At 43.6% G+C, this 26,523-nt stretch overlaps 1 protein-coding gene and 1 long non-coding RNA gene across 5 annotated transcripts in view; one reads left to right on the forward strand and one right to left on the reverse strand.

The window, feature by feature from the left end:
• The window catches only part of TAOK1 (TAO kinase 1), a 63,183-nt gene extending 53,364 nt beyond the window's left edge, over positions 1 to 9,819 (reverse strand). For all 3 annotated transcript variants that reach the window (XM_085557329.1, XM_085557328.1, XM_021550961.4), the window contains exon 1: positions 9,677 to 9,819. The gene's annotated coding sequence lies outside the window, so the exon portion shown is untranslated. The remainder of the gene's footprint in view (positions 1 to 9,676) is intronic.
• A 310-nt stretch (positions 9,820 to 10,129) lies between these two features.
• Positions 10,130 to 18,259, forward strand: LOC110482010 (uncharacterized). 2 transcript variants are annotated; one of them, XR_014949562.1, is made up of 2 exons: positions 10,130 to 14,838; positions 15,296 to 18,259. It is a non-coding gene; the product is annotated as an uncharacterized LOC110482010 (long non-coding RNA). The 2 variants fall into 2 exon arrangements; XR_004149070.3 differs by having other exon boundaries at positions 10,130 to 11,309.
• Positions 18,260 to 26,523: the final 8,264 nt, after the last annotated feature.

The following is a 26,523-nucleotide window of genomic DNA, read 5'->3' on the forward strand; positions in this document are numbered from 1 at the left end:
GAGTTGGACTTTGATGATCCTTGTGGGTCCCTTTCAACTCAGAACATTCTGTGATTGCCCACCCTGAGAAATCCTCTCACAACAATGGCTGATTTCTGATTAACAAATGGATGATTTCAGATCAAATGCAATTAGATTTCTGTAAAGCAGCTGATGTTTTCTATAGAATTTGACTTCCAACAGCAAAACAGTAAAGTACATTCCAGTGTCTATCTGAAGATCTCAATCTCCTGCCCCAGCAATTAATAGGAAAAAAAAATGAAACAAGCAACTGCTTCTAAGGAAGCATCAAAAACAGGTGGTAACTCCAATCCAAGATGGAATTCTGCTTCTAAGTTTGAAGTCTGAGCTCTGTTGTCTTGGATAGGCACAATGGAGCGTGCTGGGTCCTGTTGGGTTGACTCTGGAGACCAGTCAGGACAGTCGGACAATGACCATCTCTGTAATTTTCTGTTTACATATTTACAGAATGTATTTAAGTGGTGAGACCGTATGTGTCATGTCCTTAGAAATGTTAATCACAGGCAAGAAATCACATACAGAAAACCCCTAAATCAGCAGGTGCTCACTGCCTCCAAACCAGAAAATAAGCAGACAAGTAGAATCACAACTCACACCATCCTCTCCTTCCACTCATGCTGCTCCATATCATCCTTGCTTCCCCAACACCTATGTAAATAGGTAGGTAGATTTTGCAACAGGCATAATAAACAAGTATGAACTACTTCAAACCAGCACAGGTAACATTAGTTTCAAAGCTGAAAGCAGCTTTTGGAGAAAACTTGCTAAATTTCACACTCCATGTCTGTGGCAACACGGAACAAAAATCCCTCAGAAAAACAAGGTCCCACTTTCACACAGGTACTCAGGCTTCAAGGTTTTAATGCTTTTTGGGGGTTATTCTAGTTTTAAAAGAATGACTGAAGCAACAAAATTCTTCATATTATTTCCAGGTAAGCTCCAGCTATTTTACTCATAGATATGCCTTAAATGAATTCCCACACTGCAAAGACAGATACAGTAGAATCTAGAACAGATAAAGTTACTGGTGATAAGCTGAGCAATGGCACACTCTGCAATGCTTATGGATTCCCAACAGGCACAGGGGCTGGAAGCTCCTCTTCCTTCCCAGGGCATCAGGTGAAAGCCCTTTCAGCTTTTTACAGCAGTGTGCATTTGCATTACACAATAACTAGACCCTGAAGAAAAGGTGAGATTCAGCTGCAGCAGAGACTGCACAAACAGGGTGAAAAGATACACTCCGTCTCCACAGATCTCCATAAAAATGTCCAGACAATACCCAAACCTTTCAATTTTATATGCACAGGAATATTTTATACTTAGATGGGCAGTAGCCAGTTATCCCTGTGCACAACTGACTTCCAAAAATGAAAAAACTTAATTTGTTGGTCATCAAGTTCATGGACTGATTTACAATGCATTAAAAGCCCTTTTCAGATTTATGTAAAGATAAAAATCAGCAAAAAGTCACATCATAATAACAAAGAATATTAAAAATTTCAAACTTTAGCCAGCTTATTCACGACCAGCATTAAATTGCCATTATGGTAAGAAAAACCTACACAGTGCTCCTATGATGGAACAAGAAACCCCATCCCCTGCATTTTCAGCAGCTCAGGCAGACTTTCAGAGGGAGATCTGAGACAGAGGCACTGCTGAACTTTGAGGTACTCCACCACACTCCACATCTCCTGCACTGCTGCTCCCACCTACAACCTGGGAGGTGCTGATGCAAACCAAGGAGACAACTTCTTCTATCCCATCACCACCAGCCATGCTGAGCAAATTACTCATTTCTCCACCTGCACTTCCACATCCCCACCTCATAAATGTGGAAAATATGCCTTTATCATCCATTTGAAATATCTTGAGATTTGTGGATGAAATTCAGAGCACAGAATTACTATTATTATCCTGCTAATTCAGAGAAAAGTATAAAACCATCACATACGTAAGATAATATTTCTTTGCTGTAGCTTAAATTTCTATTTGTGTGTTAACATTTCATTTCTCATATTAATATTAATTATAACTATTTCTATTTAAACATAAAATATTTGTACTACCTACAGAAAAACATTGTGATTATACCAATTTATAGTCACTAGAGTAATTAATTTTCAGTTCCAGAGATTCCCACAGCAATGGGAAGACTGTTCAAATGAGAATCACACACCCTGGTGCTGGCCCAGCCACTGTGGAGAAACTCCAGAGCCCAATGTGATGGCCCACCTGCACAGTGGTCCACAATTACCAATTCCAACAATGAGGAAAACATAAGAGACTTAAAATAATGTGCTAATTAGTATTTCCAGCATATAAGGGTCATACAAGAAAAAGCACTAAAATATTTGGGAAAATTTAGGGGTGTTTAAAAATATTTTTTATAACTGGGCATCAAAAATTCCATGTCAAATTTTTATTCAATAAAGTAGCAAACAATTCTTTATATGTTCTTTATGTTTTTGTGACTAATTATGAGCTACTGATGGTAAAACATGTACTTTATAAGTAAACTATTTTCACGTTAGTCTAGTATTCAAAGCACTCTGCATGTTATTGTCAAATCAGGAACAAATCTTTTGCCCAGTCTTGTTTTTGCAAATAAATTTACATCATCAGTATTGTAATGAAATCAAAGCAAAGGTAAGGATGAAGACTTCCTTCTTCCATAACATTTTATTTTGGATAAAAAACCATGTATTCAGACGTCTTCTTAAGTACAGATTATCTTAGTGTTTGGCTCCCTGTGCTCTGTCCTTCCAATCAGCAATGAAATGTTGAATTCTCTGGTCAGTTCAGGACATATGTGTAGGCTGATCTGCTAAGAATGTGGTCAACTACTGAACTAGCAGCTGACAGCAACAACTTCTGAGAACAGGAGAAGGAAATATCTCCAATGATTGTCATGCAATCACCTAAATTCAGCCCCAGCATCCTCACTAAGCCCTCTTCTCCCACCTCCATGAGCACTCCAGCTTGCACAGATCCAGCCACTCAAGGTGGCTTCTAGAATGGAGATGCTCTTCGATTTTCTTGCCCATGTATTGTTTCAAATGAAGGGAAAAATAACCTTCCATCACTTACAAAGGACAGATGATCAGCATTCAGATGGGTTCGCCTGCATTCTTGCTGCAAAACGGGCAGGTCCCAGCAAGAATTAAAAGGAGGTTCTACCACACACCTCCAGCCAGAGACTAACCTAGTTTTAAACACTTCAAAGCATGTGTTGAGGGGGGTTTGTGTGGAAAGGGAAGAGGGAAAATTAAGCCAAAAACACAGGTAAGAGTTCAGGGTTTGCCTGTATGGCAATTAACCCATAATAAAAATGGAGCTTGGCATTCTTTGCAAGGCACTGCCTCTGAAATGTATCATTATTTCCTTCCCAACTCTGACATGCACTTCTAGGAGACAGCAGGAATTTTTGTCAAGGCCAAGGTTACCCTCTTTTTAAAGTTAAGTTGCAAGCCTTCATAAAAACCCCAATCTAAGAGCCTTGGCTGCATACCCGGACGTACCAAGCAAGTATAAAGGGGGGTTTGTACCAGCTCAGCTGATGCCAGCGAAAATCAGATCACTGCACCTTAGTCTTTAGGGGTGGCAAAACCACACTACTGCAGTCAGTCCTGCACATAATTCTCAAAACAAGACTTCAATATGCAAAGACTAATTTAGAAAGCCCAAGGAGACATAGGAGAGTGATGATTAAAGGCAGAAGATCATGTGCTGTGCACAGACCCTGTGTTCTGTTTGACCCTCAAAGAGGGACACAGCTTACCTAGGGGTACAGGGCGAAATCATACCAAAATAGATTCCAAACCCAGGGTTTAACTAGTTTGCTATCTAGGCCAGGAAACAGTTCTGGAACACATTTAACACAGTTTAATCGCATCAAATCACAGCTGGCCCAGAACTGATTTTAACAACTGTCAACTGCTCCTTGAAACAGGCAAAGCCAAAAAGAAGATCACAGTTTACAAAGAACACAGAGACAACCCAAACATTCAGAGCAGCAGCAGCAAAGCAAGGCACATTCAAATCCCATGATCTTTATTCAGATTGGGTTACAAGGAAGTGGGAACTGGGAGGAGTTAATGTTAGTGACAACTGCAAGCCAGAACTAAAGGAGAAACATGTTGCACTGCCACCGGGACACAGCTTGAGAAATCCTAATAACTGATGGAGAAAGCTACTGCACTACTTACTGGATACCCGTGGCCTATTTGAGAAACAGCACTAGCAAAAATAACCTCTCATCTCAGCTGGGGAGGGAGGGACAGTCACCAATTAAAAGGGGACTGAGGTGGGAAATGAGGATTGCATATTAAGAATGGAGAAGGAGGCAAAAATAACAAACATGTGCAATAGCACATGGGATTCTTTCCAAGAAATCTCAGTACATTTCTTCTCTGGGCTTGGGCTCATGGGTCTGTTACTGCCCTTGAGCAGTGGAATGTCAGGGAAGAGGAAGGATTCTGGGTGCTTGAAAACAGATTGAACACATGGATGGGGAGCAAGCCAGAAGTGTTATAAAAAATGATCCCTACACTTTCAACATATTGCACTTGTATATTCCTCTTTCCCATGCTCCTGGACCCCAAAGCTTTCTAAGCATTAGAAATCAGCCAGACTGGAATGAACTGAAGCTGAACCAGCAAGGAAAAGGGAAGGACAGATCCTAAGGACCTAAGCCCTCAAAATCTGTGTCTAGTAGTGCTCAACTAATGGCAGAAGGCTAAAGGGAAATAAAAAAAGTTTTAAAGTTTAGGTGAACTAAATGAAAGGTTGAAAGCAACTTTATTCACATTTTAAGAAATCAAGTGCAATACATATATTGGCTTTCAGTCTAAAGCGCTAGCAAAAATTTCTGAGATTAACAGTAAACTCCAAAAATTTTCCTTTCAAATATGGATTGATAAAGCTGGCATGAAATAAAAGCTTCCAACGAAACTCATAGGCACTGTTCCTCCACATTCTGATAGGAAGCTGCCCTGTAAACATGCTGAACTCAATGATTGTAGGAGAAAACTGTTTTTATAAAATTACATCTCACTCTAAAGAAAATATTTGTATGGCTGTAGCCAGGGGTGTAATAAGGGTCATTGGAAGATCACAGGCACAGAAAACTAAAGAGCCTGCCAGCTTCAGAGTTCTGTGACTTTTACTTTTTTTCCTCAAAATCTAACTTTTCCCCCAAACAAAACATTTCAAGCCTTTTCCTTCCTAAGGACAATACTCAATATGTAAATCTCATGCTGTCACCCCATCCTGACCTCTAAAGAAAAATTAAAATTCCTTCCAGCCAAGCAATACAGCAGGCAAAACTACGAGCTACTGTCCAATTGTATTAAGAAGTCATCATCATTCTAACTCATGTTGGACTGTCTTCATCAACCCCTAAGAGAAAGAAAACCTCACCTCCAAGCTATAGGTGTGTAACTAATGCTGTAGATATGTCCTCAGCAAGCTCTGATTAAACTGGAGAAACTCCTCTGTTTAGACAAAACTTACTGCTGCTTTGGCAATTTCATGTTTTGTTTATACAGTGGCTACCTTGCCTTTTCTTCTGGCAAAGAAACAAAGATTTAGCAGAATGTGAAAAAAAAATCAAGAGTAATAATGCACTGATTTCTGATCAAGTGTTAGAAGTTCCTAATGGCTTCCTTTTCACAATTAAAAAAATACTGTAATTCCGATGACCACCAAGTATTTGTTCTAAAATTGCTTTAAAAACCACGTTTGGAGCCCCCACTGTGCTGGCTAATGTCCATTGTGTTTCTAAGGGCCTTCTGAAAGTATTCTCTCCTCCATGTTCTGTACTGTAAATGAGCACTTAGGCAAAGAGGAAGGAATAGTGTGTAAAAGCCAACTCTGCTTTTAAACAGCTCTCTATCTTTTCCTACTATTTTCTGCACACTTCTTCCCCTCAGACACTTTCATTTCACCTCTGATTTCATGTTTTTATATTTTAAATTTTTTAACAGGAAGGACTCTCCCTCTGGAACTTCACATGAAGGGATTAGTGATTTTCTGACCCTTTGTCCATTGAATTTTTTTCAGTCTCTTCTCCACAGAGAAATCAATGTATAATCACCAATGCTTCAGCATGTTAAAGGACAGTAAAAACAAAGAATCCTGAAACCTAACCACTACAAGTTTAGCAAAAAGTGCCACCAGCCACCTCTGTCTTTAAACCTCATTGCTGGCTGTGGTGGTGCAGCCCAATCCCCGGGGGTGTCTCTAACCTCACCTCACTGTGCACTGAGCCATTTCAGATCACCAAGCTGACACAAAACTGTATTATTCCTTAGGTTAGCTTTCTGCTGGTGCAGGATCAACGACCACAGCCAATGGAATGACACTTGGAGAAGCAGGTGGAGGACAGGACTGCACACCTCAGTCAACTTCCAGCGAAACAGGAACTTGCCAGAGAGCACCAGGCCGCCATACCAGGGCTTCATCCTGCACTGAGTCCATCCAGAATGAGCACTTTGTGGAGAAGAGTAGGACACACTCAATATTATAGAAGAGAGATCTGGGTCTCAGAGAGTATTAAATCACCCTACTCTGTGCTGTTACAGGCAAGCTTGTCCCAAGCATGGTTAACCAGAAGAGGACAGGACTGAAACCTTGCTGTCAGACCCAGGAAACTTTCCAGTTCAGACATGACTCCAGTCCAGGGTTGAAGTTCAGCTCTTCCCTTTGTCCAGGTTCACAAAAGGAAATAAAAGTAAAATCTTTGACACCACAAAGCATACTTGAACAGGAAAAAGGTAATGGCCACCCAGCACCACTGCCATTCAGAAGACAAGAGCGTGGCTCAGCCCTGGTAACACCAAAGATTTCTATAATTTTTAGTATGCACTTCAACCTAACAGTAGGTTGTTCACATGATTTTAATATGAACAGGAACACAACAGAAAATGCTTCTAAGATAGGATCTTAGTGATTATGGGAGTGTTCTCCAAAACACACTGAGAATGGAATAAGACAAGTGGTATTTACCGTAGCTTCCTCACCACTTCTGGATCACAAAGAAAGCCAGATCAACCCTAATTATCTTCTCACTTGACAAAATACCTGTACCATCAAAAAAACTTCTATGAGGCATATTTTGCAAATGACCTTACTCCCTACTAAGTTAGATCAGAAGTATATCCTTGCAGAAGTGACAGACATGAGACACAACAGCAGCAGTATATCCAGATATCCAGTCTGTCTTTGCTAGAAAGGAAATTACACCTGAAAACCAAGTACCTGGAAACCACCTGAAGTTCTGTTGAGTATGCAAGGGTTGTGTCGAAGTGGAACTCACTACTGCAGAGTCAGCTACCTACAACATCTTTAAAACAAATCTCTGAAATTGCTGCCATATCTATTGTTCTCTACAAAACATCCTCATTACAGGAAATCCACTACTAGGATACATCTGAAGATGTAATTATTAGTGGGATATTTGCTTCTCTTCTAATGAATCTCACCACACATAAAACCTGAGACTGTCCTACTAGTCATTAAAAACGTGTTATTCTGGAGACAAGAACTGGGGAATAGAACTAGAGATGAAAACTGCACAATTGGAAATGTTATTTAGCTGGAAGTAAACATTTAAAGTTCTTCAGTTTACCTTACACCAGAATTTAACAGCAGAACATAGATAACTTTTTCAAATAGACTAATTTGAGGCCTAAGCCACCTTATCTGTACATAATTTTAGTGCCAACATCTGGTCCTGTACAGGGAACAATTAATTCAGTCTACTTAAAAAGAAAAGTAATATCCAACTATCCAAAGAGTTTTTACTTCAGGTAGTTGTATTTCAGCAGGATTAAACTTAAAGTTGGGCTGTTCTATCAGAACCACCTTCTCTTCACTGAGATATTGTTAACAGAGGAGAAAAACATTCTCTCAAATTCAAAGGACAAACTGAGGTTCAAGTTTATCAATGTATTTCAGCCTATGGATAAAAGGAAGAGGAGTCCTAAAAATGGCAAACATACCAGTCAGAACTAGGCCAATGTTGTGGAGAACCTAATATGAAGGCTCAAGCCAAACGTTGATTAGGTTTGCCCTTGGACATAAGCAGCAGAAACTATGGCACACTAACTATGAGGAGGCACAAAGGCAAGGAAAATATAAGCTCAAGAAAAGCACACCAAAACCTGTATTTATTGCAACAGAAGTTGTTATTCTGTAATCCTGAAATATGAAAACAAACCTTCCCTAGTGTCAAAATTTATCTGTTTTTCACAGTTTTCAATATTATGTGCTATCTCCTAAAGCTGTTTTTCAGACACTATGAATCTGAACTATATTGTTCAAATATATATATATATATATATATATAAATATATATATATTTGGGGTGGTATTTTTGAAACGTTTCATCTGAAGCATTCCAAGCAGATAACCTTTATCCAAATACATAAAACAAGAGCCATGTCAGATGCACTATAAATAGCATTAATAGTAAGGAATCAATAACATCCAAACCTTTAGGTAACATCTTATTAATCCGCCCTTGGCATGCATGGGCACACTGCTGTAACGGCTCTCAAAATGCAATAGTCAAAGGTGAAGGACACAATTTGTTCAACTAGTTAATGCAACTGCTATTTAACCAACAGAGCCACTAAAATGCCACCTAATGAAATACTCCGTACCATGATAAGCAGCAGAGACAAGCATGATAAACATGAAACGTTTTTCTAAGAAAATATATTAGAAGTCCTCAGGGCTGTTACCGATCTGTCATATTTTTTTCCGAAGGCATGTAAAGATCTACATTTGACAACAACCATTTTAATCTCTGATTCTCTTCCCCCCACCCCATTTCTTGTACCGCGCCCAACACAATGGTACAACTGCATCTCCCAGGTATCGCCTTGGTATTTATTTCTGCTTTCACAGTGACAAAGGTCAACTCTGATGCTCCAAAGATGCTTGCAGCAAAGCAGGGTGAGAGGTATTTCTAACGACATACCCACACGCTGGTTACAGAAATCCAGCCTCCATGAGATGTTTTAATCTGACAAATTAAAATGGTTGGGAAACGCTATTTGGGTAACGGAATCGGCCGCAACATGCATTGCTGAGGGGAAAGCAATAAAAGGTCTTTAAAATAGGTCACTTTCAGCCAAATCCCACACCAGCACCGAACAAAATGGTATATACACTGAAAACTCACCGCTTGGGGAGGAGCGAGGGGCATGGAGGAGGGAGGAAAAAAAAAAAAAAAAAAAAAAGGTATGAAAAAAATAAAAGGGCATAAATCCGCGCGGGTCTCCGAGGGACCCCAAAGCCCCTCTGGGGTCGGGGCTCGGCCGGCGGAGCCCCCGGGGGAGCCGCAGACAAAAAGGGCCGCGGCGCTGGGCACGCCTGGCCGCGGGGCCGGCCCCGGCCCCAGCCCTGGGCCTCCGGCGGCCCCTGACAGCGGGGAACACCCCTCCGCCCGCGGCCGCCCCTCCGCGGGAAGCGCCATTTCGCCGCCCGCTCCCCCGCCGGGGCTCGGCGGCGGCGGCCCCGACCCTGCGGCACTGCCGCAGAGCGCGGCGGGGGAGGCGCCGGCCCCACCGGGCCGCCCCCGCCACCCACCTCCTCCCGCACCCTCCCGGGGCCGCCCCGGCCGAGCCCCCCGCCGCGCTGCCTGCCTTACCCTCCGCCGCAGCCGGGCTGGGAGCGCCGGTCGGCCCCCCGCGGAGGAGGAGGAGGAGGAGGAGGAGGAGAAGGAGGAGGAGGAGCGGGGCAAGGGGCGGCGGCCCCGCGGGGGGAGGCGCCCCCGGAGGGGCGTCGGGCCCGGCCCCCGCGGGTGCCCGGGCGCGGCGGGCACAAAGGCGGCGGGGCACGGCACCTAAGATGGCAGGGCGGGCGCGGCGGAGCGCTCAGCCGCCGCCACCGCCGCTACCACCGCCGCCGCCGCCGCTGCTGCCTGGGCCCCGCTCGCCGAGCCGCGGCCAGGCCGCGCCGCGGAGGCGCGGCGTGCGGGAGGGCGGGCGGCGCCGGCCGTGCCGCCGCCGCGGCGGAGCGGGTCCGTGTGCCGGGCCGCGATCGCTGCCGCCGCCCCGCCGCCACCTCCCCTCAGCGCCGCTCGGGCTCCGGCTGCGCCGCCGCCGCCGCTCCGCGCTGCCCGCAGCCAGCGGCCCCCGCCCGCCCCTCTCGCGAGACTTCGCCGCCCTCTCCCTCCCCCCCCAGCACCGCGGCCGGCGGGAGGGGCTGGGGGCGGCGGGGGGAGCGGGGGCGGGGCGGCGGAGGGGCGGGCGGCGGTCCGAGGGGTCCCGGCTGTGAGGGGCGGGGGGTCCCGCTGTGAGGGGGCGTTGGTCTGAGGGTCTCTGTGGGGAGAGGGCGTTGGTCCGGTGGGTTCTCGTGAGGAGGGGGCGGCCGGGTGTGAAGGGTTGTGTGAGGGACTTTTGGGGGTGTGCGGAGAGAGCAACTAGCTGTGAGGGGTTGTGTGAGGAGCAGTTTTAGGGGATAAGAGAGGAGCTGCTGAGGGATAGGAGAACAGGAGAGAGCTGGCATGTGGGGGTGCTGAGAGAAGTTTGGGAAATAATTTGTGGAAGCCCCATGTGGGGACACTGAGTGGGGAGAGGGGCCTGAGGGAGAAGATGATGGGGGGCTGCTGCTGAGGCCATTTGAGCTCAGACAGCATTTTGAGGAGCAGCAGGCCTGAGGGAGAATGAGGAAACTGAGGAAAGGTGTGGGGCAGACCTCAGCAAGGAGGTACTTGGGGCCTGGACATGTGTAGGGGAGAGGTCTGGCACGGATGGGAACTTTTTGGGGACAATGTGGAAGAGGACAGTAGGTTTGGGGTAAGCGGTCTGTGGTGAGGACATGGATCCAAGTGGAGCTGCCTCTCTGGCCAGGGGCAGCTCATCTACAGGCTGTGACAGTCCCAGGAAGTGGTAGGTGACTGCTCTAGTGCAGCTGCCCTCACCAAATGGGTGTATTTCAGCCTGCCCTTGGCCGAGCTGTGTCTGGGTTGTGGCCAGAAGAGGGGAAAAAAAAAATCTCATGGGCTGAGCACATGGTCTCCTAAACTGTACTCTTGGCTCTCAGTGGTGGGTGTTGAACTTGGTAGGTTGTTGAGCCTTTGTGTGCTTTGGTATCTCCATCTATGAAGCAGAGATAACAGTTGGCTTCATGCAGGGATTAATTATCACATCTTGTAGTCATGTATTTGTTTATTTGTTTTTACTATAGATTACAGCTGGAGGAATTCTAAACAGTCCACTTCTCCTTGTCATGGTGTTTGAGCGCATTGTGCTCCCGTCTGAACGGAGGAAATCACTGAGGTCAGTCTCCCTCATGTTTATCATTGCTTTCCCTTTCAGAAGTATGGGGGCAAGGAATCATCAAAATAACAATTTGTACTGACATCCTGATAATAAATTAATAGAAACAGTTACATAAGACACAAAGTTTGTCAAAGGTGTGTTTGTAGGGATGGCTTCCGCTTTTGACTTCAGAATTACACTGCAGGCATAGTGCGCTGCAAATACTCAGTTTTGAGATGTCCCCAGTATGAAATAATACAACTCTGTAAATCCAGTATTACTGCCACTGCTGAAATAAAATGGATGAAACAAACTTCCTTCCTATTTTCTACATAATCTAGCAGAAAGCTTTTGTATCCAGCAGGTGTTGAGGTGATCTGGCTACAGTTTAGGTGAATTTTGCACTTACCTTTAGACAGGCAGAGCTACTGGGGAGTTTCATCTGGGATGGGGGGACACCTGAGGAATGTTGTTGTCCATAACAATTGTGGACCACATCTGGAGTTTTGTGAACTTGTACCAAAGCTGTCTGATACCTCGCCTTTTCAAATCCCTATAGGAAAAGTGAGACAAATGTGGATCACTTCAAACATATGTTGTTGTGGGTATTGGGAGAGGCACACTAAAGGTTTATCTGATGATCTCAACCTTGAAGTTGGCAGCTTTGACAGGAAACTTGGTTTCATTCATCTGCCAAAGATATTTGTAGTGTATCATTTGACAAGTTAAAAGGCATTTTTGTAATGACACAAAAATAAAACCATCCACTTTCTGAAACTACAGTTTCTGTCTTCTGAAATAATACGTGAGGCATGCTTCTGGGGGAATTAAGGGCATGTTTGAAAGGTAAACATTTGTGTTTTCAAATGTTGGAAGAATGGTCTTTAATGCGAATCTGCTCAGCACTGGTTTTGTACTTGTTTTGTTAAATTAGTGGGTGTCATTTACTTTTGGAGATGGGAGAACAAAATGGAGCAGTAAGAAAGAGTGATCCGCCCACGGGGTCAAGAGGTGGAATTAGGAATCAGGTTCTTCTGAATCTTGATCTTGTACTTCTTCCTGCAGACAAATTGCCTGGAAAGCTCATGAATTATGAGAGCTAGTGAGGTCCATGGAGCTAACCCAGCAAATGCCAGCAGAGAGTCTGGGCCTCAGCTCTTAGTGTTACACATGTGAAAGATAATGAGCGGTCTAGGTAAAAATCCTTAGAGTCTCTTAACAGTGGCTGCGGAAAAATGTGAATAATGCTTTGCCCTTAACTATCAAGTATTTTACTTGAAATGCTAGATCTGCATTTGATATGTATTCAGTGACTGCTTCAAAAATATATGGTATAGTCTGTGAACAGACTGTTTGGAAAAAGTTCACTGAAATTCTGAAGTCACTATGAAAATTATGTTTATTGTCGCCAGCTGAACTAAACAGCACATTTAGCTTTCCTAGCCCATTGCATTAGCTGTGTTCTTGCTGCCTTCTCAAAAGACCGTAGTAAGCATCTAGAAAGTTAGTTCAGCTTCATTTGCTAATTTCCTGATGCAAATTTAGTCCACTTAAGAAAAGAACTAAACAGGTCTATATATGTCTGCCTGGGATTTGCACCAGGCTATCTGTCAGATAGCTATACCCAAAGTTAATTCGTTCTGAAGGAGGTGCCAGAACATCAATAAATAAATATTACAAATTGCGTAGCGGTTCAGCTGACAGGTAGAACTGGTTTCAACACATTGTTCCCAATGTGCTGCTGCAGAGCTGGCCCTGGAGTAGACCCATACAACATTCCAACATGGACAGGACCTTTAAAACCATGCACCAGCTCTCCATGATTTTGTAGAAGAGGAAGTAGAGAACTATACTAAGTCCACCGGAAACTGTGGCAAGAATTTATTCAAGGCACGTTGTAATTACTCGAGCAAGGAGTTTGCCCAGGACATTGCGGTTAATACCCCTGCTCCTGTAGAGGTGTCATAGTTTATTATTTTTATGACTTTAAGTGATGAAAAGCTTGGCTTTATGTCTCAGCAGAATGACACCAGTTCAAACAGTGTAAACTTCTTACAGCAATATGAAGGTGCTGGTTCAGAACTAACTCAGAGCAGTGATGGGGCCTAGTAAGGTAATCATTGCTTTATAAATACTTGCAGTAGATAAGAAAGATAAGAGTGTGATTAGGGCACAGTTTCAGGTGCTGCAATTACAGCCATGCCTTCCTCAGCCTTTAGTCCAAATGCTGCTTGAATCTGGCCATTTTTAAGCAAACAATGGTAAATTTTAGAAGCGATCATAAAACCTGAAGCAGAGAAATCTGTAGTTATGTAGCAGCTGTGAACAGGAGTTATCAGTGCTTTTTCTTAGGAAACTTGTTGTCATACAAGCAGAATGTAATTTAGCCAATTTAATTATTTAATGCCATTGAGATTTTTAGAAAGTGTTCTTTGTATATATGATGTACTAACTTAGAAACTAACTTTCGGCTTGTTTTCTGCTTCCAGAGAAGATAAGCACTTGTGTGTTTTAGTGAGTGACTAGTTGTGCAATGCACAAGTGAGGAATTGTTTTGATTTTGCCAGCACATGAAAGCTGCCATCATTCCTATAGTGCAGTTTGGGCCATTATTATGGGTTATGAGGCTATACAGGAAAAACATGTTCTAGAGAAACGCTGGTCAAAATAAACGAGGTAGAGTCTTCCAGATTACAACAATCTGGTTTTGTATCAGTGATGTAAATGCTTGGATACATTCACTGGGATGAAGATACTGTGTCAGACAGTGTCCCTCTGACAGTTCTTGTTGTAAGGACAAAAATGAAGCAATACTGACATTATTACGTAACTGCTTTTGTGTTCTATGACAAAAATTATAATACTTCACTCTTTTCTTACTTTTTATTAGCTGCTCCTTGCTATGCACTTACGATTGTTCCATGAGTTGAGTGGTTTAAGCTATTAAGAAATGGGGAAATGGTGGCACAAGGAGAAGTACTTGCCAAAGTCATATGGGGAATGAGTGGCAGAGACATAAACAGAATCTCAGCCTCCTGAGACTGAGATTGACTGACTCTACCCTCTGGGAAACCAGACAAAAGTGGAAAAGTGGCTTGCAGTGTGACTCAACAGCTTTTCCTTCCTCAACCACTGCCATGCTGGGCAATTAAAAATAAATGCCAGTAGGTCATTTCCACCTGAGTCAAACAGGTTTCCAAGGGACTCTAGGTAGCATGTCTTCTGCTCTAGTGAGGGCTCTTCAATGGGTCTTTGCAATAAATTTCCTTTGAAATCTTTTCAGAATTTCAGAACTGTTTTTTTAGGCCATGACAGCTGAGTACAAGGAGAGTCTTTTCAGGTATCTCCAATTTTTTCCCAACAGCAGGGCTGAAGGGGGTTTTACTCTGGTGTTGGTTCAGAATACCTGCAATGGCTACAAGGACAAGTATTATGGAGTCCTTGATCTTGAAGAGTGACTGATGGAAAGAAGCAGCACAGGAAAGGCCTTGGCTCTGGTCCTTGGCTGGATGGGCAAGAAGAGGCCTTTGGCAGAGAAGGGAGAAAGGTGACTAATAATGTGAAACTGGGAGGAAACACATTTCAGTTATGCAACCTTCTGGCTTGCTTTCTCTGAAGGAAGACACCTTTTGTTAGTTGTTCCACTGGCACTTGCTGCTCTTGCTGTCTTCTGAATAGAAATCTAAAGCAATTATTTCTCTGCTTGCCTTAGGAAGCTTAATTTAGCTTCATAGCAATGAAAATACAACAGCATTTAATTTCTTTGTTCTCCATCTGCAGGATTTCTTTTAGATTTTCCCTTTATTACTGGTTCTTTTTCCTGGCTGTCCAGTAGTTAAGGCAAGATGAAGAAACTTTTTTCTGCTGTCATGTACTCATTCCCCATATCTCACTTGTTCCATGGTTTTTTGTGTCCTTTTTGCCACATTTACAAAGCTTCCATGGAGAATTTTGACATGGTGGTTCAAGAAGTTGCTGTTGTCTGATCTAATCCTTCTCCACAGGTTTTCCCTCACAGCTGAGTCAGCAGAAGAGAGTGTTCTGTGCCTGACCCTGCTGGGTTAGTGCTGCCTGTCTCCGCTCAGACCCCAGCCCGACAGTGCTGTGACTACCCTGGCCTTTGTCCTAGACTGGCTGGTGTAGGGATGTGTATTTACACCGTGGTACAGGGAAGTAACCTCTGGAAGAGAGTTGGCTGGAGAGTATGACTGGAACTGCTGGACAAAAGGTGGTGGAACTCTTCTGAGAACTCCTAGATTCCATATTAGCATGGTGGCTTTTCCAGTGATCTGCAATGAACAGCTCTGCTGTTGACCCTGTCTGGATCTTGGTCTCCTGTTTTATAGATTTTATAGATAAAACAACATTTTACATTGCTGTGAACTTGCTTCCAGGCACCGATTCTTATAATCCATAAACCACAGTAAAACTGTGGCCTTGCTCTTCAGCAATTCTGCAGTCACCTATCTCTGAGACATTGTATTTCACCCTTGAATAAGATTCTAGACCAAAAAAAGAGTTAGACTGCATACAGATTAACAAATGTATTGCTTGTATCTCTGGCTACTGCAGCATGACTCACCCATCAGTGCTTGTCAGAGTCTGGCGTGACCTCATTGAAAGCTTCAACATCTCTTATGTGAAGGCAGGTTGTAATCCAGTGTGGGAATCCTAAATAGGTGGGGAATGAAGTTCTGAGATTGTGATAATGCATACATCATAAACATCTCCCTGGAAATCAATTATGCCCTCACCAGGAATATTCTTACAGATTTCTGAGATCTCTTGGTGCTAAGCCTGCCTTTCCCTGCTTTTATTTAAAAAAACACCTGTATTATTCAAGACAGCAACAGAAATCAATACTGGTAGGAAAATTTAAGAGTGAATGGGACATGTCAAGGAGGAGATGCTCTGCTATTTGCAAGGACAAGAAAGAGCTGATGGTTCCTTTTTATGTATGACAGCTTCTATATGCTTTTGTTCTTTTTTTCTTTTTTTTCCCTATGTCAGTAATGAGGCTTCTGGTACACAGGTATCTGCTGCTACTGGAACAGAAAGTGAAATCCCTAGCTGTTGGTCTGGTTGCTGTCCTTGGGACATGTGAATGTCTGCTCCTGTTTTGCTGTAGGTAATTTCTGGAAGTGGCAAAGTTGTCTGTGCCAGCCAGGAAGCTTTGTCCGTAGGCAGCAACAGTTACTGTCCCTTAGTTTCTCAAAGCTGCAGCTCCTCAGTGGTTCCACAGACCCGCTTTGTCACGGTGTGTCAGTAACTTCACGGAACTCACTGCATCTGCTGCTGTACTTGGTATCAACTCTGGCATCTGTCTAAATGTAGGTATGTCCCTCCTGCAGATCTGCTTTACCCATCCAGACTCTTACCTGGTGAGTTTTTTCTCTTACACTTTGCCTTAGGTAGATGGTAGTATGACTTCTGTGTTTCTTAAGAGTTTTTTTATCTTGAGTCTGGGAACATAGATCGTTATTATTTTGGGATAGGAGAAGAGGGCAAAAATCCTGTTCTGAGTAGATATATTTTACATTCTGGTCCTTCTTTAAGGAAGGTGTAGCAGGTCACAGAATCAATGCATGCATATCATTTGTAAGGAAAAAAATAGGCAACCTTAGGCCTTTTTATCCATTATTTTTTACCACAGAGATCAGAGAGGTGCTATATCTCCTTAGCTGTTTTGTGAATCCTTGGGGGAATAAGTTGATGGGTCTGCCCAGTTTCTAGTACTGAGAACTGTGCATATGCACATAAAATACATCGAGTTCTAAAAAATGTCTCTGATGTTCTTTGTGCAGAGACCAAGGCCTGGATGATGTTTGGAGACTAGGCATACCTTTGCTCAATGATCTGATGGATGTACATAGTGATGTACTAGGGCATAGGAGATGGAAGCCTCACAAAAGTGTTGTCCATGCTGCATTCAGCTGTGGGGATATTGGCTTAAATGATTGATCTAGTATTTGAAGTCCTATTGCTTGATTTACATCTTGGTTTTTAGTATCTTGGCAGACCTTTCTGTCACACAGTAAAGCATACCTGGGGTTCTGGTAGAATTCTGCTCTTAGGTCAAGCCCAAACCTCATTGCTCCTCCCTGCCTTCAACTGGAAATGGGCAGACACAATTTGTGACTGAATATCCTGAGTCACCGATTCCCAGCTGGCCATGTGCACTGCAGTTCCATCTCTTCCTTTCCGACTGCACTCCCTAGAGGAGATTGGGAACAACTGCAGTCGTCAGCTCCAGCGTGGTGTGTGCGCTTGCCAGGATCCACACAATTGGTGGACAATCCCTGTCTACGTCTATGGGGTGAGCTGCTTGTGATTTGTTACTGTATGCTTGGTGTTTCCACACCGGAAAATGAAACAGGTGTAAGAATATTTTGAAAAAAAAAAATTAAATTTCTTGAGATTTACTAGAAAAATATCAGCATTGTGGAGATGGTGATAGGATGTCTCCATTAAATAATCAGTTGAGACAAGTGAGGATGCCAGTAATGCTCTCACAGCAAGATTGTGTGATAATGGATGAAGATGAAGAATCTGTAGAGATGATGAAAGGTGAAGTAGTTACTCCCTACACTGGTGAAGTTCTGCTACCGGGAGCATGGATCCACCATGCAGGAGCTGACAGATTATCTGTTCTGTCAGATGCTCTTGTGCTGTGTTTGCTATCCTGCTTGTGCAGTATCTCAAAGAAAGGCTGCTTAAGCTCATCAGGGAAATAATGCAACACGTTGCTGTTATTTCATCTGACCTAAACGTTTTCACTGTGTAATGCTTGCTGCTAGTCTTGTGCATAGCCCTGGGGGAAGCTGAAACACAAAACACTTCATTGAGCTTTTTGATCCAACAGGTCTTGACATATTGCTGCTGGACACATCTGTGTCTGATCTGAACTGTGAGAGTTCCATTCTGTCCTGCTAAAATAACAGCATATTAAACAATACTATTCTGTCCATGCCATTTCCACCTATTGACTAAAAAGTTAAATTCTTATTAAGCTAGTTTTAATTTACATGTCATAAGATATTAGTTAATGGTCAGCTGATTTTCCTGGCATGAAGATTGCAAAGTGTATAACACAGATTAGTGCTTGTCTGGGACCAAATGAGTTAAACCAGCTCCTTCTGCTGAAATAGCCAGTGAAATACAGTGATGGTCTGCATATCAAATCTGTTTGCAACAGGTCACCAGAGTTTGCCTGGGATGGTTCATCCTGTTACGGGCACTAATCTGGCTGTAGAGGAGATATGTGGCTTGTGCTGACTCATGAAAGCAGGTGCAAGTTGCATCAGTGAAGTAAGGAGTGGCTCACCTTAGAAGCAGGATGTAGGTTTTACTGTAAGAACTGTTAACAAACCACCATTAGAAGAAAGTTGGGAGAAAAAATACAGGAGAGAGACTTTGAAATCTAACTTGATGAACTTCTGATTCTTCTTGCTGCATCAGGGGCTTTTTCCAAATGGGGAAGGTGCAGAATAGTTAACCCTGCTGAAGTGTCTTGGGAAAACATGCACTGTAGCTGCAGACAGCAGTAGTCCTAAGGCAAGTTTGCTAGGGAGGGTTGGATGACAGCTGTTCATAAACTTTTGTATAGTTACTCTCTTGTTCCTTCTTTATAGATCTGTCTCATTTGTCCCTGTCCTAAACACCAGTTTCAGTTTGGTTTTTTTTTTTCTCTCCTCTCATTTACCTTGTATCTCATATCCTTCAAGATTCTTTTTGTATCTCTGGGCTTACTTCTGTTAAATCCAGTTGCTTTGACTTTTACTTTGCCTGTGCTTTGCACTTGCTACAGAGCCCCAGCAAACTTGGCAGCCAACCCTTGGGCACTCCAGAGAAAACAACTGTCTAGACCAGGCACCTTCTGCCCGATGCCCTGGACATACCCCAGAGCTCCCAGGCATTACTCTGTATTCAGAACAACATGTTGCTATGCAAATGATTCCTTTCTGTTCTTCCTCTTACCTCCACAGATTTATGTGCACCCCACTCCTCAGCAGGCACTAGCCTAATGTTTATTGATTTTTTTACAGAGGTCTAATTCAAAGGAAGATTGATAAAATCTTGTCCGGTGTTTTTGTGATCTCATAATTGCACCTACCTCCTCCTAGGGAATGAAGCAAATGGGACTGAGGGAGCCCACAGAATAAATAGTACCTTCTGCAGAACTGGAGATAGTGGAAGCTGGAGGCCATCACTGCAAAGGCCTTACAGAGCTTCTGGTATCCAGCAGAATTCAGGAAGGCGTGTTACTCTTTCCTAAAAGGAAGGGAAATGAAGTCTTAGTCTAAAGAGTCCTATGGCATGGGAAGGGCACAGATGCTTTAATGCAGAGTTGCAGGCTGTGCCTGTTCCCAGTTAAAGCCCCTGTTGCCCTAGGCCTGTCAGTGTCCTGCAGCTTTCATACAGAGATGTGACCAAAATAGCTTCACAACTTTTCAGTGTGGCTAAAAATAGCTTGCAGGTCAGCTTTTTTCTCAAAGGTGGTGGTGACATCAGGGGGAGAGCACTTTTGCTCCTGTTCAGTGCAGGTAGAACTGGGTAAACAAAGCGGGGACAGCAGCAGTTTAGCTTAACAGCTTTGAGGAAAGAGAGGCAATGAGAGATGGGAAGTGACTAGGGAAAGATGGGCTAAAGTGTCAATGGCCCCGGGCGGACCCACTGCTGCTGGCCAAGTTAGTGTGCTCATACCCAGACAACTTCTCCCTGGGGTTTTGTTTCCATGATGTTTGAGAGTTATCAGTCTGTTCCTGTCTCCTTGTGGCCCATGTCAGGATGTGTCACTGGATAGGCTGGCCAGCCAATGCAGCGTTTCTTGCTCCTCATTTCCAGACGGTGAACACAGCCCATGACATCACCTCTGGCCAGCGGCAGATCAGAGGCTAGGCCATGGCAATGTCAAGTGTGTTTTGCTGTGGCCATTCAACCAGAGAGCTGATCTTTTACAGTGCAATTTGCATGTGGAGAAATCTGGATGGCCCTTAATTCTACGGGGATTTCAGTATTTGTTCTTGGGCCAAAAATAAGCTGTTTTTATGGGGTCGAACTGTCTGTTTTTGTAGAGCATTACATTTTACCAAAGGAGCAAAGCTGTACACCATGATCCTCAGAGTTTTAGTCTCTCTTGTGTATACTAAGTCTGGCCATGGAGATGAGTCTCAGCCAAGTCTGGAAGCTAAGTGCCTGATTTGGAACATTATGGGAATCTAATGTAGGTTATGTGAGGTTTGCCATGCCTGCAGCTCCTGTGCTGCTGAGGTAAGTGTACTGCAGCAGGCTGTGCCAGTGAGAATTTCCTTTGTGCTGCAGGTTTCATGCTTGGTGCTTTCACAGTGCTGAAAGAGGGGAAGGAGGCAACAAAAATGTGAAGAATCGAGGCCAGGTCATTACTGTCAGATGAGGACAGAGTCCTTAGCCAGTCAGATGTGACAGAGTGCACTTGCTGATGCTGCTACCAGGAAGCTTGAGAGAAATGTGACTGAGTGATAGCAGTGCGCATGTGCCTTTGGAGGAAGGAGGCTATGTGTGTGCTCCTGCAGTGCTTTTCTCTGCCCAGCAACATCATTGCTTCTTTTCCTGGTGTTCTGCTTAAGCAGCTGTTCTGCATTTATGATCCAATCTATTCTTCATACAGGGCCATCTTCACACTGAGCCACCTTCACTGTAACTATCAGAAAGACTGATAAGACTTCAGGTTTGCTTTGAGTAAGCACTATAAATAGGGTGAAAGCACTATAGTTGCTGTTCTCTTGAACTAGTGTGAGTCTTGTAGGACCAGCCTCTGTCCCCTCCTATTTAAAATGGCTCCTGTTGCCTCACAAGAGGGAGACTTCAGCCAAATACATCTCTATATTGACAAGTATAGAGAGAATTATGCGCATGATCAGCTTGCTAAGAATTTCATTTGATGTGCAGCTGGAAGTCAGCTGCCAATAGAAAAAGGAGCTCTGCATCCCAACTTGTGTGCTTCTAATGCATTTAGATGCTACAGGCCACATTAATTGCAGACTGCAGTTAGAACAGGTTATAGGTAAAATCAGCTCAATACCATCATCATGACCAGTTAGTACAGTCATTTCTGAGCACTGCAATTTCTCACCTCAGCCTGCTCCTTCCCTTCAGTGAGAGCTGTTCCTTGGTCTGCCCTGCCCAGCGTGTAAATGTAGCTCATCAGTCTCTGCTTCTTTGTAAATGAGCTGTGTAGGTAATGGGAGGAGGAGGAGGAGGAGGCAGCAGCACTACAACCTGTCCATCCCCAGCCGGTCATAAAGGCTCCATGCTCCTCAGGCTTTCTGAAGTTATTTGGCCCATGAATCGTGTGGGTATAAAACTTTGTTTCCTTAAATGCTCTGCCTTTTGCAACAGGTCATTTCCCAGTGGGGAAAACAGGCTGTTGATGCAGTAGGCACTCAGCTTGTTGTTTGGATAAGATCCAGAGGTGATTAGTTTGGGCGCAGCAGTGCGCTAACACAGGCAGAATGCACCCGGACTGGATCCTGTCGAGGTAGCCCAAATCTCCCCACTCTCTCCACCTCTGTCCACAGCCCCCGGCTCAATGTGAGCACCAGTCCCTGTCCCTCTCCCTGCCTGTGCTGGCACGCCCACAAGGAAACAGAATTTTCACCCCATGCTGCTTGCCCATGCCCTCCCAAAGCAAACACTGATTTGCCTGTCTGCACTGACTCAGCTGTGCTGAAGGCAGGAATCAGTAATAAATCCGGTTCAGTAGAGTCCATAGGTAAGGAACAACCTTCTGTTGCAGATACTGAGGCATTTTAAAGGAACTTGACTCTGTCCCAGGAAGTGCACTGAAGTGAGCAATGCTGCATTGGGTAAGAAAGCCTACCCAGAAGCCATTAATCTCTCAACATCTGTAGCCCTGTGGTTGTAAGCACTGGGGGTTGTCCTCCCCTGCCTGCAATTACTAGCTAACAACTGGGAATTCAAAGGAATCTGGGCTATCTCTAGGAAGCAAGTACCTACTCTTTGCCTCCCGTCAGGAAGCAAGGTCCTTCATTACAGTCTGTCATGGCAAGGGGCTTGCAGATAAGGAGGAAGGGCAGGAAACCTGCTGGGCTTTGCTTCTTTACAGCTCTAAATATTTTCCATAGTCTTAGCACAGTGAGTCAGCATTTCTAGAGCCTTGACTTGTTTACAGCACCAATCAGTGAGATGGTATAAGGTAGGTGGGGTGTGGAGGTATGTTTGTGTCTAAAATGAGAAACCCTTTGCCCAGGCACAAGTGAAGAAGTTACTAACTGTATTTGCCATTTGTGACTAACAGGAAGCAAAGGACTGGATACCCTAAACAGTAATTGCAGTGGAGCCATTTCCAGGGTAAGGAGTTTCCTAGTGTGAGTAAGGGAATTGAACTTCACAAAGCTGTAAATATCGTGTTGTCATAGTTCATTTTATATATATATATATATTTACATATTAAAAAAAAGACTGCAAATACTTAGGATTATCAGTACAGTGGGATAAAGGTGACACTTCCCATCTGAAGTGGTATGGATCATTTTGCATTGGCCTGGCCAGACAGGCTGTGGGGCAGAAAGACCCCAGAAGTGTTCAGGTAACAAATCAATCACTGAAGTTTCCATTCAGGGCCCGTACCTACACTGGAACAAGGCACATAAGCCATAGGATATCTTCTGTCACCACATGAAAGCTTTTTCCCTATGCCTGACTGGTCAGCCTGGCTGGGTCTCATGGTAAAGGGAGGTGACATCAAAACCAAGATATTTTAGATCTGCAACCTCAGTTCTGCAAAGGTGTTTATTTTGAAAATTCTAGTTTCCATAGCGATGTAGTGCTGTTCTCTCTCATCTTTCTCCCATTAACCCAATCTTAGCAGCCATTAGATAAATTATCAGTGAGGCAAACCTTAGCATTTTTTAATCTTAAGTGATTTTATATGTGTTGGTTCCTTAGTGAATCAGAGGCATTTAGTCAAGGATTGACTCATATCCTTTCCTGGGGCTGACATGAGGTCTATTGCAGTGAAAAGATGATAATGAAGAGTGAATATTATTAATTGGACTTGATTAATGAATTGGTAGTGGCGGGGGGGGGCTTATGTCTAGAATTCTGGTTCAGTTATATGTCTTTAGATTTTACTTGGGTTCCAGTATAGCTTCATTACGACATCATATTTTTGTTTCATACATGTAGTAAATAAACCCTTTTGTAAGGGTTGCTGTGTACTGCTGCTCCACTGCTTTTCTCCACCCCAGAGATGACTTTTGGACACAGTTCCCCTTCCCATTGTTAACAAAGCCAGTGCTCATACCTCATTCCTTCATTCTTTTCAATACCTACAAAAAATGCAGTCATGAAAATAAGACAATATCTTTTTTATTGCTGTGTTTTGTTTGTTTGGTAGTTGTTGTTGTTTTATTTTGTTTCCTGGTGCATTTGGCCTTTCCTGGTCAAGAAACTACTAGTTTTGCCAGAATAGTTATGCAGCTTGGAATGTAAAAATCCCAGACTTAACCCTGCAGCAGTAATGGCATGCAAAAACCAAAGATGTGGAGATGATTTATTCTGATGGTGTAGCTTGCCTTTTAAGGAGATGATTTAGTAAGTTCTTTTGCCTATATGAACTGTATCTCCACCTGGGGAGCTATGCCAGAATAGCTGTTCCATAAACCTTTGCTGTGAACAACAGCCTTTGTCCTGGAATTCAGTCCTCATGAGCAGGTTAGCAATGAAGTACAGAAGCTGTGTGGGAGAAGGAGAGTGGCACTGTGGACCAGATTCCAAGATAAGGAAGTAGGGCTAAGTACAGGCAAGGGTTAGCCTTTGACTCCTGCAGTGTCCTCACTTAGTAACAAAAATACCTGTATTGTGTAAAATAGAACACAGATCCAGTAAGCTGAGCATGCAGGAACTCCTCTGTGGAATCTGGATTTTAACAGGCATCTGCTGCACAGTGCCCATTGCTTGCCCTGCCAGCCAGTCTGTTTTCCTCCCCAACTAGAGCTATCAGCTGTCTCATATGTACTCAGTCCATGAGTTCTCCAGAGGAGATGGGTTTTCAAAAGTAAGTTCTTCACCTTGCTTCTATTTGAGTTCCCCAGGCCCTGGATATCTGCAGAAATAGCCTCTTAAATCCCAAGAGGTATAAGCTCACTTGTGCTCCAAAGAATAGTAATCCTAACAAAATCTCTATTTTAGATGTCAAATATTTACTTTTAGCTGAATTATGCCCATTCATTGGAAAACTAATAATACTTTGCTCTTCACAATGTAGCTTATCAGTGAATCCTGATATATATTTTATGCAAAACATTAAAAGGTTGTTGCTTATCTTTTAATTTACCTTTTTCCCCCCTTCATGTTCCTGCATTCCTATGTTTTGAGATAAGGTGAACAAAAGTTCTCCAGCTGCTATCTCTAAGCTATGCATTCTGCAATACCTTCACTGTGTTCTTTCTGATTCACTCCCTCTGAGGTGAATGGTCCCAGTCTTTAAATTTCCTTCAGACAAGGGCTCTTCCCAATCCCTAATCTTGTAGTCAACCATCATTACCCTGTGTCACATAATGAAGCAGCAGTCACAGTAATAACTCAAACAATAACTGCTCCAGATCTGGTGTTCTGTCAGTGCTGAGCATTGTTAAATTGGAGATCCTGGGTGCAAACACAAGCAGAGAGTCCCCATATACCAAATGCAGACATAGCCAACCCACATTTAAAAACTATTTTTTTTAAATTTCCTGTTTCAAAATAACTGTTTGGTGTCCAAATGGAATGAGAATGAAATGTGACTAGCAGCCTTGTGACTGTTGTGTTGTATAACAAGATAAAAAGTGCTTGGGATTTGTGGATTGAGCTTTTTTTCATTTGTCTTCCAGAGGTCAAAGTCCACTGCAAGCAGTGACCGATACAATTCCCTGTGTAAGTCAGGCTGGACTGCCTGTGCCTCAGGTTCTAACAGCAGGGGAGTTTGTGCAAGAGCACCTTGGTAGGTGTTTGTCTGGATTTCTCTGTGGTCCCTGTGATGATCCTAGGAAGCAGGAGGAGATCCAGAATTGTCTGAGAGCCAGGATTCTCTGAAATCCCAGAGAAGTAATGATAAGAGTTGTGGCTGAGGCCAGCCTGCTAGCCTGCTTCCCATTCTGCTTCTTGTATGTGTCCAAGAAGCTGTCTCCAGTTTATACTGTTGCACTCTAGTAAACAATTTTGCATGCAGATATGGGCAGCAGATGTTACTCATGCCTGTGTGAACACTTCAGTGTTTTTACAACAGGGATGATCCTTGGATCTAGTCTTGTTAAACAATGGATGAACCCACCAGAAGTCCCACTGGTTACAGCCATTCTGTTACAGCTTGCTCAAAACACTTTGAAGGATGGTCACGCCATCCTTCTTTGGCCACTCAAGGGGATTGACTCACAAATACGAGCAAAATAAAATTAGATGGCTTAAGTGGCTGCAACCCCAGCTGTGTCCCCGCTGCCCAATTCCCAGAAGGTCATCCCTGCAGCCAGGCTGGCTGTGGAAGGCAACTCCTGAGCTGCTGTAGTGACAGCCCATTCTTCAGGGTGTTAAAATTTGTCTGGCTCCTCTGTGAAACAGTTTAGGAAGCTTAACCAGAATAAAAATGTGCACTTTTCCATCTGAAGAATTACTTTTTAGTTTAATTTCTCAAATGGGCTCTGAGAAGCAGCAGCGTTGCTGTGAGGGCAGGGCAGGGAGAGATGACCTTCCCTTTTGGGAGCAGCCATTACGTCAGTTTTGCTGCCTCACAAAACTATACCCTATGGTTATTTTTGGTGCTGGATTGCCTTAATTTTCTGGAGAGTGAATGAAGGATTAGCATAGTGTGCTTATGACATTTGGAAACTAAGCTTTTAGGAAAAAAATCATAATTCAGCATGTGCTGAGGTGGAAATGCTTAAATTGCTAAGGAAGGGAAGGATGAGTAAAATGTGAATTTTTTACAATTTTTACAATTCAGCTAGGAGGTTAAATCCTTTTTTAATTTTTTGGGTTTTGCTGCTTTTTAAGACCTCTAACCCAATGCCTACTATCCAGCTGCCTCTAGAGAGAGAAGTCTTTAAAGAGACCAGCTTTGTACCTATAAATAATGTACACAGCAGAGTACAAAAATGGAGTCAAGGAGAAGCTCCTCCTTACCTGAATGTAACTGCAGCAGCTCTGTGAGAATAGCTGTGGTCAGGCTGTGAGCAGCTCTCCTACCCTGTCATCCATC

The sequence above is a fragment of the Lonchura striata genome, chromosome 19 (assembly GCF_050655825.1).
Source record: "Lonchura striata isolate lonStrDom1 chromosome 19, ASM5065582v1, whole genome shotgun sequence".
NCBI lineage: Eukaryota > Metazoa > Chordata > Aves > Passeriformes > Estrildidae > Lonchura > Lonchura striata.